Source organism: Bombyx mori, chromosome 4 (assembly GCF_030269925.1).
Source record: "Bombyx mori chromosome 4, ASM3026992v2".
NCBI classification, from domain to species: Eukaryota; Metazoa; Arthropoda; class Insecta; order Lepidoptera; family Bombycidae; genus Bombyx; species Bombyx mori.
The window spans coordinates 900200-920061 of NC_085110.1; the positions used below are offsets into that span (position 1 = coordinate 900200).

At 36.3% G+C, this 19862-nt stretch overlaps 1 protein-coding gene and 1 non-coding gene across 3 annotated transcripts in view; both read left to right on the top strand.

The window, feature by feature from the left end:
* The window catches only part of LOC101746347 (laminin subunit alpha lam-3), a 150379-nt gene that overhangs the window by 85976 nt on the left and 44541 nt on the right, over window positions 1-19862 (top strand). The gene's annotated exons all lie outside the window — the stretch shown is intronic.
* Window positions 16304-16398, top strand: LOC119628491 (U6atac minor spliceosomal RNA). The gene has a single exon (XR_005244655.1). It is a non-coding gene; the product is annotated as a U6atac minor spliceosomal RNA (small nuclear RNA).

Below are 19862 nucleotides of genomic sequence, written 5' to 3' on the forward strand. Positions count from 1 at the left end.
CAGCTAGTACCAAATAAAACGCACCTTTAATTACAAAGATAAATGTAGCGTATTAAGCGAAATGTCGCTTAAACCCCACCCCTCAATTTTTTAAGTACATATTTATTTTTGTTATATTTATACATGCATACATCACCTCGATCATCTTAATAGCGCATCGAAAAAAGCTATATTAAATCATCAGAATGTTTATGATGACGAAAAAAATAATACACCACAACTCTGTATTCATCAAACCTGTTTGTTTGTAAAAAACGTAGGTACTTCATATATTTCCGTGTGTGATGTCATCAGTACAGACAGAGGATAGGCTCAAACGTACGAATGTTTCTTGAATGATGTGGATATTCTAGACGCGCGTATAGAGCCAACAGATGAAGCTCTGAAAAACTATACGGTGATAAAAAAAACCATCAAACGATTGCAGACTTGATATTGGATCCGATTAATACACAATAGTATGTTCGCGTTTTAAACAGTCGATTTAATAACGTCGCTAATGGACAACAGCAATGTTAGAGGCACAGCGAAATTGCAGCCGCTATAGGTGACTAGGTTTTCTAATAAATAATATCGATGTAGATCACATGTGTTAAAAATTACAGCAATTTCTTTTAAACGTTGACGCGAGTGCTTTATGAAGAATATACTGTCTCACGCAGCGAGCTTACGACTCACACGATAATAAGTTAAGCTAATCTCTCTAAGTCTTAATAACGGAGCTTTTATAGCATTGCCTACTCGTACGATTTTTTTATTGCTTTGATGGGTGAACGAGCTCACGGCCCACTTGGTGCTAAGTGGTTATCAGAGCCTATAGGCATCTACAACGTAAATGCCGCCACCCATCTTTGTGATATGAGTTCTAAGGTCTCAGTATAATTACGAGTACAGACTACCCAAGCCTAAATTGGCTACAACTACAAACCTGCATATTTCTACTTTTGTCACAATGCATACCCTCTGGTTATCACGGTGGGTCGGGTTTCCCGGGAAACCTGGTGAAACAAACTTTTGTTGAAATGTCGATTCACTATATTTGCTTTATAAATTCCTCTAAGAAAGGAGAGGCCTCATAGTGATGACAGTATTATGAGGAAGTATGATACAGTCGGTAGATTAAGCCCCGATAGAATACGCCCTCCATTAAATAGATTATACCTCTCCAGTTAACGTTATCTGAGATTGCGCGTGGGTGTAACACTGTTGGCGTTGATACAATAATGTTATTAAAAATTTAATTAGCTTTAATGAATGCGGGATATGTAATTTTTAATTTAGATTAGAAGATCGCTTTTAAGTTTTGTTTAAAGAAGGATATATAGCGCATAGGAACCCTGGTCTGGTGAAGTTAAAATCAGAGAATGGAGATAATGATGGGTGGCTCCAGTGGCTCCAGGTATTAGGATATCATATCCCAACTACTCCGATAGTGGGTGGTAGATCTACTGTTTATGTTACTATTGTCATATCCGCAGAATGATGTTATGTTTTTCTTTTAAATTTATTATGATTTTTTACTGGTGGCAGGACCTCTTGTGAGTCCGCGCGGGTAGGTACCACCACCCTGCCTATTTCTGCCGTGAAGCAGTAATGCGTTACGGTTTAAAGGGCGGGGCAGCCGTTGTAACTATACTGAGACCTTAGAACTTATATCTCAAGGTGGGTGGCGCATTTACGTTGTGGATGTCTATGGGCTTCGGTAACCACTTAACACCAGGTGGGCTGTGAGCTCGTCTACCCATCTAAGCAATAAAAAAAAAAATTATGAATCTTCTATTAATAAGAGCACTAACTAGTTTGTTTAGCCGTTCTCAAATACATTTTTGATCAAAGAAATAAAAGCAGAACCACCATGGGCATACCCAAATTCTATTTTATATCTTTGTTTTTTTTTTAATTGACGAAACAAAACAGTTAAGTTTCATTTCGTTTAGTAGACACTGTCGTACTGTAATGTTATCGATAAATGTTTCTATAAAATAGTTTTTTTTAAAAATGATAGTCATTGAGAAAAATCCCACTATTCCAAACTCGCTGATGCTATTTGAAGGTTCTGTTACTCTACTTGAAGATTACAAACCAGCCCGATGGTTTTACATTCTTTAATTATCTGTAGAAGATTTTACATTCTTTAATTATCTGTAGAAGATACACAATTGCCAAGTTTCATTATGTTTCAACAGTTTTAAGAATTACATGGAAATTTAATGTAATGTTTCCCTTACATTCATGTACACATAGTACAGACACAAGCTCCTACAGATAATTGTTATACATATTTTAAATAGCTATAAATGAGTAGACGAGCTCGCAGTCCATCGGTTCTATAGTAGTTATCGGAGTCCATAGATATCAGAACCTGAACGCCGACACCCACCAAGAGATACAAACTCTAAGTCTCAGTTCTGTAGTACAACTACTTCAACAGCTTCAAACAAAAACGCATGATTCCGTCCTGATAATAGTCTTTGATATCTGGCTACTTCCACTTGCCTTGAAGAAAAAATATATAGTACCTCATAGCCGGTTTCAAACCTCTTATAATTATTAAAAGTCCGCACGATACCGCTGCGCACGTCTAACCACGATAAAACAAATCAAATGATTTGATGTGATAATATTTACTATATCGATGGTGGTGTGCTCCAGATCTGGGAACCGGTGCGACCGGCTGTCAGCCAGCGACCTGGCTCACTCAACGGGACCCCGTATCGACATGTCGCATCACTAGTCTTGTATCTTATCGATACGACTGACTAGCTATTGTGATAATTGAAAATGATTAACTAGTTTCACTGCTAAATATTATGGACCTATTATTTACATTTAAAATGGTCCTTGGCCTCCGTAAAAAACTGCAAAATGAACAAAATCGGATATAGTATGATGATAATAGTAAATATTTATACGCCATTACACAGCAACAGTCTAAAATTTGCTGAAATTCAAATTTTTCTGATTTTAAAATATAGTCGACAAACATAAATTTCAATGTAAACAACACTTCGACTCGTACCCTAAAAGAATACAACGAACAAAGTCTGTCACTTGTTATTGCCAATAATTGAATCGACAAATGATACGAACGGCCCGGCCCATCACTAGTGACGCATTCTTATCCGCGAGCGATAGTGTCACGAGCATCGATCAAAGCGCGTGTAATAATTCATTCAACTTTAAAACAATCTGTGGGTGCTGAGATTAATCATTTTTAATATAATCATGAAACTGAATATATTTGCGCTATTATTATTATTTGGATACATCACTGCTCTATATCTATAGTTTTATATCGTAAACCAACCATCATTCCACCTGTTGGGCGGATGGGTGTGACAGATGATATTCACTACAATTATGATTTGAACCTTACGTTTCAAGGTGGGGTGGCAAATTTAACATTACTATGTCTGTTTAGTGGATAAATTGGCTACAACCCCCTTAACTCTCAGTGGACAGCTTACTCTACTAATGTAGAGCAAAAAACCCAAAAAGCTTATAATTTCAGAATGCAATTACGACATCTTCAGTTCAGGTTCTGCTATCTATGAGGTCCGCTAACCTCATATAGCAAAATGGGCCGTGACCACTACTTATACATGTCAATAACAAAGACGATTAATTGCTCCTAGAATGCAAACGAGCGATTTTACTCAAGACATATTTGTGACCAATAATGGTCCTTCATCCCACATTTATAACGAAATTTATTGAAGTCATCCCGAGTGCTTCAACTCCAGCTGTACCAATATCCAAATGGGAACGAGAAAAACACGCGTTTGTACTACAGTTCAATCTATTTCTGCCATAGAGCAATCATACATTCTTTTATTGAAGGGTGGAATAATCAAACCTATTTCTATGGATCAGTACGGTATGTATAGAGGAACGAAATAGTACGAGCCAAGATAATTTATGATGTTTATTTACGAATGCGACAAGTGTTCACGGTGCTCAACTGATACATTGCCTTTACAGATGTAAATGCTAACGACGACATTCATGTCATAATTTCTAGAACTCAAAAATTTACATCAGAGGATGACAAAAATATGACAAAAGTGCATGCGGCTGAAATGCGAATGTTGAGATGGGTGTGTGGAGTGACAAGAATGGACAAGATAAAGAATGAGTATATCAGAGGAAGTGTGAAAGTAGCCCCGGTAATCAACAAATTAAAGAGCGGATATGTGATGCGTAGAGAGAAGATGCATGTGACTAGGAGATGTATGGAAATGGTAGTGCAAGGTAGAGAGAGAAAAGGTCGACCGAAGAAGACATGGATGGAGTGTAGGAATGACGATATGAGAGAGGGAGAGAGGAGTGAGTGTTGAGATGACGGCTGATAGAAGAGAATGGAAGAGAAAAATTAGCTGAGCCGACCCCACCTAGTGGGAAAAGGTCTCCACCAAAAGAAGATGACATAAGTAGAACATAAATTGCACCATTTTAAAACATCTATAAAATCGCTTTGTAGATACACAATCGTATGAAGGAAATATTAATTAATATCTCTAAGCCTTCATTATTTGACAGCGTTTCTCTTGGCTATTGGCACGGTTCTGTCCACGTTACAAGCTGTACATTGGGTGTTGGGACATCGCAAGATTGATCGTCTAATAACCGAGTAGGTACATTAAAATGTTGTAATAGATTTTTCTCGTTCATTGTCTTCTTTGAAATCTGGGTTGCTAGGAATGAATAGAAAGTTGCATGTTTAAAAATAAGTGTAGGTTTCAGAGCAATTTCTTAATTAGAATGTGCTTTATCCTAAACCAAAGTAAACTTTTGGTAGACAGCGGCTTGGCTCTAGCATTGCTGACGTCCATGAGCGACAGTAACTACTTACCATCAGGTGAGCCGTATGCTTGTCTGCCTACAGAGACTATAAAAAAAAAAGATTAAATTGAGAAAAACTCTAGCCAAATGGAGAGTTTCTTCGTAAAAGTAATGTCTTCCGTAAAAGTCTTCTTTAACAAAGAGTCTCCCATTCCTGGTGTAATCACGTATCTAAGGTGTTACTATTAGCATGCAAGAGAAAAAAAAAGATATCGTGTAATTAGGCGAAAGTTATTTTTCGTAAGTACAATTGATAATTTGAGATAATCTTGGTTCTTAAACTATGAAATATTCGGTTTAATAGCAAGATTGTGACTTCGTGTCGCAAAATTACTGAAAACCGATACTTAACATTATTTAAAAAGCTTGTACATGCAAGATCTCGATCATGCAAATTAAGGCATATAAATATAAGATATTTTCATTTATCTGATATTTTAAATACAGTGTGGTTCGGAGTGTGGTTTCGCTGGTTTATGATTTTCTTGCCAACGGATCCATTAATCGTCTCGCTGCTTATAGACCAGTGAGTGATACAAACAACTTACATAAACTTAACTATTTTACTGATGGTAGGACGTCTTATGAGTCCGTACGGGTAGGTACCATCACCCTGCCTATTTCTGCCGTGAAGCAGTAATGCGTTTCGGTTTGAAGGGTAGGGCAGCCGTTGTAACTATACTGAGACCTTAGAATTCATATCTCAAGGTGGGTGGCGGCATTTACGTTGTAGATATCTGTGGGCTCCGGTAACCACTTAACATCAGGTGGGCTGTGAGCTCGTCCACCCATCTCTGCAATAAATAAATAAAAAAGATGTGTGGTGTCGTGGAACACCGGATAGGAACGAAGTTCCTTATTATAAAAATATTAATTTTAAGTTCTATTCGAGGTATAAAGAAAATAAAACTGGAGGTTTCGCAACAACCCACGGTCATTCGGTAACGTGCGAACTTATTGTGGTACACTTCATTCACGGTTGTTTGCATTAGAGTTAGTGTATTGCGCAAACGAACGCTCTGAGATCGTGGTAAATGAATGATAAAAAAATATGTTATTTTTTGTACGTTATTACAAAGTTAAGTCGTACACTGTGTGCATTACTAATAAAAATCTTACGTTACGGACGTTTTTTCCCGGTTAAGGTACCCCTCCGCATCGTCCCATAAGGAACTTCGTTCCAAAACTTAATATATCTGTAAAAAAACAATTTTAAAGCGACCGAAACCGCGACTCCCGTCTAGTAATCTGTAATGACAAGCTATCACCGCATTACGCCGTGTCCGACACGCAACCGAGTCACGGTCGCACAAAACGATTCAATGAATTGTGTGCATTTAGATCACTAGGATCGGAACATTGCACCGTGAATCGATTCACAACGCCCGACGGCTCTATTGAGCTGTATCACAACGGGCCATTGTCAGCTGAATGATTGGTCAGATATGGAATACCGAGATACCAGGGTTTTTATTTGGAGAAGAGTTAAAATTAAAGGAGTGAGAAGGACTTTAATAATTTGCGTTAAGTGCAGTAATGTCTGTAAGCCACAAAATAATATTTTTGATAGGTAACAATGAAAAAGGGCTTCTACTTATGTGGAAAAAATAAAGGTGCATTATTCAATGGTTATTAGTTTAAATAGTTTTTGTATTGTTTGTCTTATCTGGTCAACGAAGTCGATAGAGAATGATTACGGAAATTATTATTTATTATTATTTTATTATTTATACTTATTGTACACAAAAAGAAAATACAGTAAAAACAGATTTAAAGAATGTCTAAATACTATGTACAAAGGCGAGCTTAACTCATTCATGAGTTTTCTTCCAGCAAACCATTAGCAGAGAGAAATACGATGTACATATAAGAAGGGAAAAGTGTACAATATAAAAGGTATTAAAGCATGACTGTTAAACTAAGATTTGAAAAAAAAAAACTTTGAAAAAAAAATTTAAAAGACACATAAATAAACATACATAAAACAATAACTTAACAATTAAAGTGACAGGAAATGTTTCTTAATTTGACTCTTAAAAACTTCTAGAGAGGAACTAGCACGAATAGGTTGAGGGAGAGAATTCTATAATCGCACTGCTTGTATTGTGAAAGAGCCACTATAGCGACTAGAGCTGTGTATGGGAGTTTTTAAAAGAAGAAATTATATTTTTTATTACACAATGTTTATTCCTTCATAGTAAAATTGGTTCATAATTATAGTCGTCTGATGGTAATGAATCGAGCGACTTATCCTTTAGGCTACCTCTCGAGTCACCACTTAACAATATGACTGCCGACGGTGTTGTCCTTCGAAGGCATTAAAATCCAGGCTACGAAGACCCTTTCATGAAGTTTACATATTACATCTTGGAACCGCGATCACGCGACCTTCTCAACGGCCATCCGTGCCAACGCTAATAATATAATTACGTAACAAAGCGTTCTCTTAGATGGAGCTTATAAAAAGCAGCCGAAATACTTCTGACAGGACCTCCTGATGCGAGTTCGTCGACCCCTGCACGCCTCAATCAAAACCTGATGGATGACGCGCCTTTTTATTGTGATTGCGATGTTTGATTGTGTTCCTTCGTTGGATTTATGTGTTTAATCTCTTGTTTTTATAAACGGGCGTTAGATATTTTGTTAGATGTGATCTTAAGACAAAGGTTTGAATGGTTTCCTTTATTGGGCATGTCTTGACTCGGCTGAACTGTAGCATAAAACAAAATTATCAAATACTAGCGGCCCGCTCCGGCTCCGCTTGGGTCTTTAACAAAAATTTAAACGATATTTGACGTAGACGTTGATTTTTTTAAATAAAAGAACACTTATTGCGGCATAACTATAATAGTTAGACATATGCTGTCGCGACACTTTATGTACATCATAATGTGTTCTACAAAGTCGTGGTACATTATTTTATTCTATCATGAATAGTTTTCGCAGGGACGCGATATATAGAATATTTTAGGTAATTTTTTTACACCTTGGATTACATTATTGGAGTTTTAGTAAGGATCCCTAATTTTATAAAAAAAAATTATAGCCTATGTCAGTCGGGAATAGTGTAGCTTCCAAATAGTGAAAGAATTTTTGAAATCGGTTCAGTAGTTTCGGAGCCTATTCAATACAAACAAACAAAGAAATATTTCCTCTTTATAATATTTATTATTATAATAATAATTTAAAATTAGTATAGATAAGCTAGGGCGTACTCTGAATCCACGTTACTAGATATCACCATCCTGTCTATTTGGACATTAGTACAGTTTGATCACGTTATCATATTCATGAGCTCCTGTAACCACTAGGCAGGCAATAAACTCATACCAAAATAAATAAAACTTGAGCTAAGTATAACTTTTAAAATACTTGAATTCAATATCTTTTCGTGTGTTCTATATTTATTCTGTCCACTTCTGAACATACATTGTACACACGCCTTTTTTTAATATTAATCGTTGAATTATAGCATTCTCCACTCCAGATCAACATTATTCTGGGATCTACAATATGTCTTTCTTAAAAATAAACTTGAGGAGAGTCCTCAGTGGTAGGCAGCGGCTAGCGGCGGGGGTAACTATGAAAAGGCGCAACGTCATATGACGGCCTCTAGATTATCGTATTTATTTTGTCCGTGCGTCTTTGGACGTCTATTTTATGGGCAAATTCCTATGGCGCATCGACTTAGCGCCGCAACACATTTGATTTTCATAGCCCACACCACCGCGTTCCCTAAAAAGTTCCCTAAAAAAGTAAAATAAATAATAGTTTTAAAAAACTAACAAAATACGCTTTTATAGAAAATTCAAATAAAAAATAGAAAATAAATTTTAATAGATTTCAATTAAAAATAGTGTAAGAAAAAATGATTTTATTGTAAAAAAGCGTGGTCAGTAGCTATAAATATTTTATGAACAGATATGAGTAGAAGGGCTATTTTGATAATATCCTTAATTGTATCCTTAATATCCTTGATAATATCCTTAATCCGACGTTTTGAAGGGGGTCAAAATCATTTTCAAAGATTCCGTTACAAACATACATACGTCTGAAGCTAATAAAAGTGTATTAAAAAATAAGACGTACTTATTACGGCGGGACGTTTTTAGACGTTGCTAAACTTTGTATGGGAAAAAGGTGCGCCACAATAACAATATTCAGAAATGAGGTTGCTCACGCGAAAGTGTTAATACTATAATCCAGAATCGAATTGACTGCTTACTTAATTACATGGGTCGTATTCGTCTACTTACAATTATTAAACCCTATTTCTTGTAACTGCAATTTTAAACAATTCCAATTCCAATATAATTAACACTTAAGTTCTATATGGGAGAATTAATGAGTAATAAAAAAACAAAACTTATCTAGTATCCTGTTCTGCTTCTAGTTATTTTATACTTGAACCTCGCCCGATAACATTGTCTAAGACTTCATTGTTTCAAGTTATTTTAAGTTGCAACATGTGTAACACAAAGTTACGTAATCGACGCTCGCAACCCCGTTATCGCGGACTCCACGTGTGTATATGATATGCGAGATAATACTAAAGATTTATTGTATTTACTTAAGTGAATTTTAGAACGCGTACAATAAAACGAATCCCGGAAAGTACCTCTTAAGATATCATGTTTATTATAAAGCTTTAGTCTCGCAAGTGACCAGACGACATTTGGGAGTCACTTAGTAATGTCATACTCTTAATGGCGTGACAGAAGTGTAATTAATACTGCAGGTGAATGGAGAGACCTTTTTTTATTGCCTCGGTGGGTGGACGAGCTCAAGGCCCAACTGATGTTAAGTGGTTACCGGAACCCATAGACATCTACAAAGTAAATGCTGCCTGAGTTCTAAGGTTTCAATTTTTACAGTACAACGGCAGCCCCACCCTTCCAACTGAAACGCATTACTGCTTTACGGCAGATATAGACAGGGTAGTGGTACCTACTCGTGCGGACTCACTAGGCGTCCTACCACCAGTAAAATATTACGTTAAGCAGTCAGTGGAGCCCAGAGAACACAGTGTCAATACTTTGAAAACAAGACATCAAGTCACATTGAAATAGCAGTTTTGTGGTGGTAATCCTTGGAAGAAAATGTCAATTACAATTAAAAAAAAACATCCATGCGTCCGAGTAGAAACAGGGTAGAGAAGGGAGTCATAGACACAGGCGACGGCTTATAAGTAAGCAGGTCTGTAAGTCGTAGGAAAAAAACCTCTACAAGCCATCTAAAGACAATTCTTAACTGTTCGTCCTTACAAGGATGTCATAACAAGCTTTAACTGTACAATAAATTCGCATCTAATTACCCTGAATTCGGACGAAATTAAACTTTTTGTATTCTCAACGATTTAAAAGCATCTGGCTTGCAAAGGTACCGCCGCGCCTTTGGGACGCATCGGGTAAGGTATTTTTGTGCAGGAAATTAGTTTTTATTTAGCAATAGCAGGAAATCGAATTATAGATATTGATTTTGAATTTCGAATTTGATAGAATATATTAATACGTGAATTAAAAACTTTGTACCCCTTTTCACGAAAATTGCGTGGACTTATAGAGAATATAGAGAAGTAGTGCAGAATGTTAATATATTTTTTAAATTATACATAAAAAATACATTAAATCAAACCGTGTATGTACGACGCTCTTTTTTTTTAGACGCATGCATAGGTACTATTTATTTACTGTCAAACTTTTCTTATCGCTTATAATATAGTCTGTGGTCGAATTGAGATTAAATTAAATATTGTTTGTGTTTATTAATATTTATAATAATAATTTATTTATTTATCTCTTAAAGGTATTGTCTTGGCGAAATCTGTTGTGATTAAAGAAGAGTAATGGTCTTTGACAATAGAATCATAATTGTGTACAAACTTATACTTTCAATTAATTACCACTACTAATTACGCAAGTTATAATTTTGCGGGTTTGATTTTTATTACACGATTTATTAAACGTGTATTCCTTCATCGTGGAAGTCAATCGTGACCATAATTTGTTGAGTACGTATTTCATTAGAAAAATTGGTACCCGCCTGGGATTCGAACATCGGTGCCTCGCTCAACACGAATGCACCGGACGTCTTATCCTTTAGGCCACGACGACTCATAAAATATTATTATTAATTTAGACTTATAATTGAAATAAATGAAGCTGATCAGGAAATTTGGGCTGCGGATCGTCCAAATACATCTCTGGGCCGCGAGACCACGTCACATTTATTGCGGTCCCTATTTACATTGCGCCCATTAAATACCTTACAAATTGTCCTCGCTTATTATCATACATTTTGTTACGTTTCATTGTAACTTGTTTTGGAAAATTACACGTCCACTTAATTGAAATTAATTTTACATACGCATTTTTTATTGTATTATTATATTTGCATCGCTTCTTAGAAAGTAATCGGTAAGCATTTTTAATTACGTATGTGACTAGCGAAAATCGAAAACTAAACTACAAATGCACTGTGGTGCCACCGCCCTGCCTATTTTTGCCGTGAAACAGTAATGCGTTTCGGTTTGAAGGGTGGGGCAGTCGTAACTATACTGAGACCTTAGAACTTATATCTCAAGGTGGGTGGCGCATTTACGTTGTAGATATCTATGGGCTCCAGTAACCACTTAACATCAGGTGGACTGTGAGCTCGTCCACTTATCTAAGCAATAAAAAAACCTTTCTTTAAGGACTTATGGTTTTTAATACGTTTTGCAACAGAAATCAGTCACGATCGCCTTGACTTGACCAGACTTCCGTTGAATTCATGACTTCCATTGCTGTGCCATAGGGCTTCTACCTATGCAACGTTTATCTAAGCAACCAGCCAACGCCATCCTCGAGGAACTAGAATTTTAAGTTATAGTTTAGTTGAGCTGCTATTTCAAAACAATCCTCCTTGTGCATATTAATAAGTCGATTTGGGCGAGTTGCAATGCGGTGTATGACTAAGACTCATTCGTTATGGCGCTAAAGTTCTAGTCTCACTCTGTCGATATCTAAAAAAAATATGCTTTTAAGCCGAGATCTCATACTGGTCTCTTAGAAGCCAAAGCCAAAGAAACATTTATAAACTGTTTAATTGTTCTTCACTCTAAACTTCGAGTTTATTCTAACACAGTACAACAGACTAGTTAGCTAATAATTTGTTATTTAGTCGTCGTGGCCTAACGGATAAGACGTCCGGTGCATTCGTGTTGAAGCGATGCACCAGTGTTCGAATCCCGCAGGCGGGTACCAATTTTTCTAATGAAATACGTACTCAACAAATTTAATGTTTACAATTGACTTCCACGGTGAAGGAATAACATCGTGTAATAAAAATGAAACCCGCAAAATTACAATTGGCGTAATTACTGGTGGTAGGACCTCTTGTGAGTCCGCGCGGGTGGGTACCACCACCCTGTCTATTTCTGCCGTGAAGCAGTAATGCGTTTCGGTTTGAAGGGTGGGGCAGCCGTTGTAACTATACTCGAGACCTTAGAACTTGTATCTCAAGGTGGGTGGCGCATTTACGTTGTGGATGTTTATGGGCTCCAGTAACCACTTAACACCAGGTGGGCTTTGAGCTCGTCCACCCACGTAAGTAATAAAAAAAAATTAAAAAATTAGTTTGTTTTCATTTGTTATTTATCCAATAAATTAAATTAAATTAGTTCTCTCATATTTACCAACATACACCAAACCGCACACTGACGTGAAACCGAATCCCAATGCACTTACACGGTTCTTGCTATTAAATCATTTATTTTCATACCACAGTATATTGAAGGCAAAGATCTGAGTAATAAAATGTCTAACTATAATCCCTCCCGGCTGTAAACACGATTGACGGTTGCATCGCGTTTAGATTTAGCAATTAAGGATACTTCCACATAGTTAATCAACGATAGGATGCCACTACGCCGGTAGATGTGCAGTGAAATGATCAATGCATATATTTTGCGTAAGTACTAATTGTGTAGAGATATACGATGGAGGGAAGATCTTCCAACGAGCGGGTTAAATTTCTCGGTAGAGAGAGTAGACAGTCCGAATGTTGTTTTTCGGAACTTGTATATATGCAAGTTTATCTTGACAGTGTCGTAAGCGAGATTTGAGCATCTATCAAATATCTTGTGTTCTGTGACGGCTGCCCCCACAATCTATACTAATATATAAATCCACAGTGGTTTTTACGGATGTTCCGTTATAACTACTGAACCATGCATCCGATTGACATGAAACTTGGTATCCATGTAGAAAACACATGCACTTAATGGATAAGCTAATATTTATATGAGTGTTGGACTCCCTACATCAATTGCAGGGGTATTAATGATGAGAATCTTTGTGGGGGTGAGAAATAATAATGTTAATTTTAAATGCCCAGCGAAGCGGACAGGTACAGCTAGTTATAATATATATACAGTGCATAATATTGTCATTGGCATGGATAAACGGTCTTACGGCTAGACTGCGAAGGGGAATCGAATCAAAACTCATCAAAACAGAAACAACAGTTCCTAGTCGTGGTTATTTTTATTTATTTGACTTCTATTTATAAGCCACTTTAAGATCGCTTAGGGCGTTCAATTTCATACACTGATGAGGTCATGAGTACTTCAAATAAAATTTATATTTAGATTTGTGATGAACGTATCTATTTTTTTATTAATGAAATGTTATCAGGTTAAGGGTGCCTATCACGTTCAACATAGTTTGTAATGGGATCCTAATTAGAACAGACTAATGTTGTTAGTCTGGTTGTTTTACGATCGCGAATATGGAGTGCAACCACAGATTACAAAATACGAGTATGTTTGAGATATACCAGCTGCCGTACTCACTAAAAATACACTAGTTTTATTGCTATTTGCGGGTTGAGGTACATACGCTCCCTCTAATAAGAGTAGCTTATAGGATTTTAATATACCCCACACCAGTAAGAGATAAGGTGGCATTTAAATGCAATAAAAAAACTGATATTAAAATCTCAGGCATTTTGTTACGACTATCATGCATTTAAGAACAAAACGCACGAATGCTTCACGGCAGGAATAGACAGGCTAGGCCTAGCGGTAGATATTGGTATCGGTAGGATTGCCTCGAAGACCCGTTGGTCAAGGCGTCCTTGGGGTGGCGCTACGAGTCTGGTTGTAATGTTGATCGCCGGAAACCCCCTACTCTGGCCGGATTCTGACCCTACGCGGAGATCGGACGTCGGGTAAGAGAGTCGTGTGGTGGATAGGAACCTAAAGCACCCTTGGGTCCGCGGTCCGTTTCCAACATCTGCGGACCATCTAGACCTACCGCACTACTACTAGGGCGCGGAATCTCATGTACGAGGTTCGGAAGCCTACACCAAAAAAGAAGAGTTGTACAAAAAAAAATGTTTCAACCATTTTTCAACAGTCTGGTATGCGGTACAACCCTAGTTATCTTGTTAAGTCTTTACTATAATCAAGATCGTTGTAATATTATTAATTAGAGCTTCGAGAACGTGTTATGTCAGTTCCCGTAATGACATAACAATGAGTTTCTGGTTAATTAACCGCATTAAATTTGTTACGATGTTTCGTGTTCCTTTGCCCATTAAGGGCATGCTTGATGACTATCATGAATCATCGGTATCACACATGTGTAATATAAGCCTTTTAATTTCTCGTCTTTTTATCTGGGGTTTTTTTTTACTACCTAATCTGATAGCCTTTAGAGGCTATGTCAGCGTAACCGGGCGAGTAGGTGAGCTCGCGGGGCTCAAACCGGCAGTTTGCTAACTCTGGGCTTAGTAAGAGCAGTGCTTCGCAGAATCTACCACCGGATCGGAAGCGCGACCCACTGAGAAGATTCGGCGAGAAACTCAGTGTGTCTATGGGTTAATTTACTCGTCAAGCCTTTTGTCGCAAGTGACGGGTTTGGCGAGGACCGTAACCGCTGCTTCAGGTACCTAAAAGCACCGTTAATGGATCGAGAGGATCCATAATGACGTGCTTAGGTTGACGTCGACTGTTTACCATTCGGTCCAAAGGATCGAGTATGTAATTACCGGCGGCCACGACAAGAGGATTTTCATGTCGTGTCTCAATGCCTTCATGCCTTCTCAAAGTAACGCAATGATACTTATCTAAGCGCCTTAGCGGTCAGGGAAATGTTATACGAATTATCCAATTCTTCGACACATTCTTCACCTCTTTTCGTACGATTAACTGTAATTGCAAGAGTACAAAAAGCGAGTAATTTTTTTTTAAATGTCATTTATTCGTCAAGAAGTGAGTAGAAGAAATATTTTTATAATATTGTGTGGATCATTTCGTGCAATTTTAACGTACGAAATTGTCATAGAATTTTTTTTTTCCTGATTTCTGTTCCGTACCTGTGCTGAGGATGAAATCGGGATACGCTCAAGAAATAATAGTCACCACGACACTACGGCGTGGATGCCGTTATCTATATTTAGATATAGGATCAATCACAATACAATTAACCAAAAATTTCACCATCCTTAGCGCCCCTAATTCACGATTAACCCGAAACTAAAGCCCATAGTTACTTAACATTATCCGCATGCCAAAAATAGTAGAAAGTACCCGTAAAGAATATCTTTTTCTTGAACGCATAATCATGTAAATCAAGTACTTCAATTAAATGTAGGGTCTGCAGCGTAATCTTGCTATTATGTTTAATGTTATATCATTACGACTGCACGTTTGGGCGTAAGTTTATAATTTAATGATCGAGGCCTATTCGAGTATTTAAATACGATTTTTGAGATTAACTTTTAGATTTTGGGTTGGTCAGTCAAACTCACGGTGCACTTGGTGTAAAGAGATTACCGAAGCCCAAATATATCAAAATATGAATGTCGATACTTACCTTAATACAGTAGGAGGTCGTTTCTAACAAGTAAATAATCAAAGACAGTAGTGGCCTTCATATCCAGTGTGCTTAGAGCGAGTTTTTTTTAACGTTCTCGATAGCGTAAAAGTTAACTCAAATTTGTATGCAGTTGGAACAGCGCCCCTAGCGGCAAACGTAGGAGAACTTTCAAACTCCATACAAATTTGAATTAACTTTTACGCTATCGAGAACGTTAAAAAACTCGCACTAAGCACACAATAACGCACCATTCTCACTCTCATTCGCCCTCACTCTCCTCACTCGCTTTATTCGCAGAAAAACCTGTCTGTATAAGTATGCGTATTGTTTGGGATAAAATTGAGTATCACTCAGGTACTATCATTACACAATTATCAATTTGGATGCAACATTATAGTACAAATTACTCGATTGACCCGTGACCTTCCATCGTGACATTACAATGGACAAGATGAGAAAAAATATCCCGTAAATAATATGTAGTTGCCGCGACGCGTAGTCATCCCAATGTTAATACTTTTATGACTTCAAAACCGTGTATTTCACATATTTATTTATTATACTCTTTAAATATACCTACTGATGCATTCACGATTCTGATGTTAACGCAGTGAAAGGAGAGACGGTTAGCACTCCCCTTGACTAGGATGGAGCACACAATTTGGTTAAGACACTAATTAACCAAACATTTTTTTACTCTGGTTGTAGTGTTGACCACGGGAACCCCCCTACTAGCCCATAGACGTCAAAATTAATTTATAAAAAAAACTAGCGAAGTTGCACATATCTAATTCCATTCGTTACCGCATGACATACGTACAAATAATCGAAGTGAAAACAATATAGAGTGCTAATTTTAACTAGACCACGTAACCAAAGAAATGACAGCATAAATTTATACCTACGAAATGTTTCACAAATCTACCGCGTATCCTTCTTGACGATAACTGGCTATCTTAACTATTTTGTAAAAGCGATACTACTAAATTATAACTGTTGTAATCGTAAATCGCATTTAAGCGCTGTTAATACGTTCGGAAGCGAAACGTTAAAACACGATGTGGCCTAGTTTTAGCGAATTCGGCGTAGGTACTGTTGAACACGAAAATAAAGCACGCTTATAATCTATGGGCTTTAAATTGTTAATGTAGGTTGTTAAATATAGTATAATAAATGCGGGACAGTTAGCCAAGCGATATTTCTAAAGCATTAAGATCAGTTCGAAAAAAAAATCGATTATGGAACGAAACTAGCATTCTATTTCATATCGTTAAATTATCGATTTTTGGTTGATAATGAACTGTTAGAGAAATTGACATTTCAAAGGGGAATGCCCACTCTCCATAGTGTGCTAGGCCCAAGGTGGACATCAAATATTACTATAAAAATGGACTGATTCAAATTCTTAAATGTATTAGATATTTAAAAAATATATTGAAATTGACGCCACTATTATAAAAAATATAATAAAAATAAAAAACTCGTTTTGAGGTTAATTTTCTATATAAATACCTCAAGAACTTTTCTTTTTTTAATGTTTAAGATGTTCCTAATGTATTTTTATCCAATTGTAGTTATTAGGGTATAAAAAACACACATACTTCTTTAAATAACAATATTTTCTTCATCTTCATACACAATTAGTAAATCATCTAAAAATAGCACAGGAGAGCATATACACGGTTTTAAATCTCGGTCAGGTTAAAACCACAATTCACACAATGTTTTTCAGTCGTAGTATGTAACGTTATTGATAAAAGCAAAAAAAAACAAAAAAAAATCAAAACACATCCATTTTGAACGCAAGCACAAGCAGCAAGCGAAGTGTCAGTCACTCAGATCAAAATCAGTGTTGTCAGTATAAAGAAAAATAATTATATGAAATTCATATATCGATCATTTTTTTAAATAACCGATATTTGATTTATTTCTTAATCTTTTTTTTACGAGTACACATTATATTTAATTTTTTATGTTTTTGTTTTAGTTGTACATATTTAAATAACAATACAAGTTAAGTTTTTTTTTATTGCTTAGATGGGTGGACGATCTCACAGCCACCCTGGTGTTAAGTGGTTACTGGAGCCCACAAACATCTACAACGTAAATGCGCCACCCACCTTGAGATATAAGTTCTAAGGTCTCAAGTATAGTAACAAGTTAAAGTCCAATGGGTATGTCTTTGATGTTATTTTATGTGCTTAAAATCGATTAAAATCGATTGATTAATGATAATATTTAAAATGATTTATTTATTTGTTTTTTTATATACTTAAAATGTTTACTTAATACGTAAAATGTTTTGAAGCTGGCAATATTTTTCCCGCAAAAATAAAATTCTTGTTTTTTTCAATAGAGTTACTTTTTTAAACTACTTATTGTAAACTGTAGAGGCGCTTATTTGGAAGAAAGTAAATGCATATTTATTTATGACAAAATTAATGCACAAAGTATTTTTTCTCTAATCTATTGTCCGCTTTGGGCCTGAAATGGGCCGTCCCCTTTGACCCTCAACTAACGTAATTATCACAAGTACCAAACTCACCTGTATACTTTGTATATCTGATGATAAACGCTAAAGGGCTAACAACGATAATCAGCTATACTATATTTTTAAGATAAGGTGATAATAGTAACAGACATAATTGTTTTATTAACTTTTAAATAGAAATATAATCCCGATATAAACCCTCGTCTCAAATAGAGGCCTTTGTTATGAAATGAAATGAAATGAAATGCGTTTATTTCAGGCAACTTAAGCTCATAAAATTTCACATACAATTACATAACATCTAAATCAAAATACTTTAAAATTAAAATTACAATTTATCAGAATGACTAAAAACAAAAACAAACAAAATTTAAACCAAATCAAATGAAACCGTATCAAAATTATTAAAATTAAAATTGTCAACTACTAATATAAAATTAAAATTAATGAAGGAACTAATACAATAAATAATAAAATAATGTTAACTGAGTAACCGCCACCATACCGGTCACTGTGTTAGATTAATGAGAGACAGATGCTTTTACAACAGTGTCTTCTTATATAGGGGCAGTTCAGTCTGTTTGCAATCATGACCAGGACCGTGTTGGATGTTATGATAAGATTAGTCTAGTCAAGCTTGGATCCTTGAAACTTCGACCTCCTATCCCATAGTGGGTGCCACTTTTCACATTACTATGCCTATAGTGATGCAACAAAATAATCGACTGTTAGTCGATTACATCATCAACATGCCAAATCGATGTATCGAGACGAGCGGGCCTAATCGATTCGTCTAGCACGATAACAGAGAACCATATACGGCAACCTACAGGCAACTTTACCTCTTCACTTCAAAATATCTAAGCTTTAAGCAAAGTTGAGTTAATTTTAAGTACACAACCGCAAACGTACTGGTTTTTTAATCTGTGACTAATCTCGTAAGTAATTAAAGGCATTAGCGAATTGACATGTTGAATGTTTAATGTTGTGTGTTTGAGGTGTGCCCGTTATCGGATTACAAAGATTAATGAATTTCTGATTGAAGCTGGACAGTTGTATGAGACGTGCCCGCCGATGTTATGCGTTTTCGTAATAATCATAGAATGAAATATAAAAAAGATACCTCAATTGTAGATAAGCTGTAAATACACAATGAACGTCGCCTCTCGTCTTGAGATATTAGATTGAAGTATCGAATCAGTAGGTATAACGAACTTTCTTCAAAACAAAACCGCACTTTTTCAGTGCAGAATGGTCACACTAGCATCAGCGTGCGGATAAATGAAAAGAAAGAAGTAAATAGTTATAGTAGGTCGAAGGAAGTCAAGATAGCATACCTGTATACTGTGATCACTACTGGCCTGATAGATTCATCAACCAAATATATATAATGTTAGATGAAGCTCAAAATTGTTTTTTAATTTGCAAGCCTAGGATGATGGCCTAGTCGATTAACCGAAGGTCGAAGGTGACCTTCTTCCGCGAAAATCGTAAGATTCGGAAGGCGATCGTCGAATGGAAACGGGAAAGACATAATCTAGCGCTGAGAAAGCGTCGAAGGCGTAGTCAATTCTGCATCTATTTTGTTTGTCTGTCAAATCTCAAATAACGACAAGCAGGCTTTTAAGTCTATGAATTGAAATCCTATGATCACCAGATAGAATATC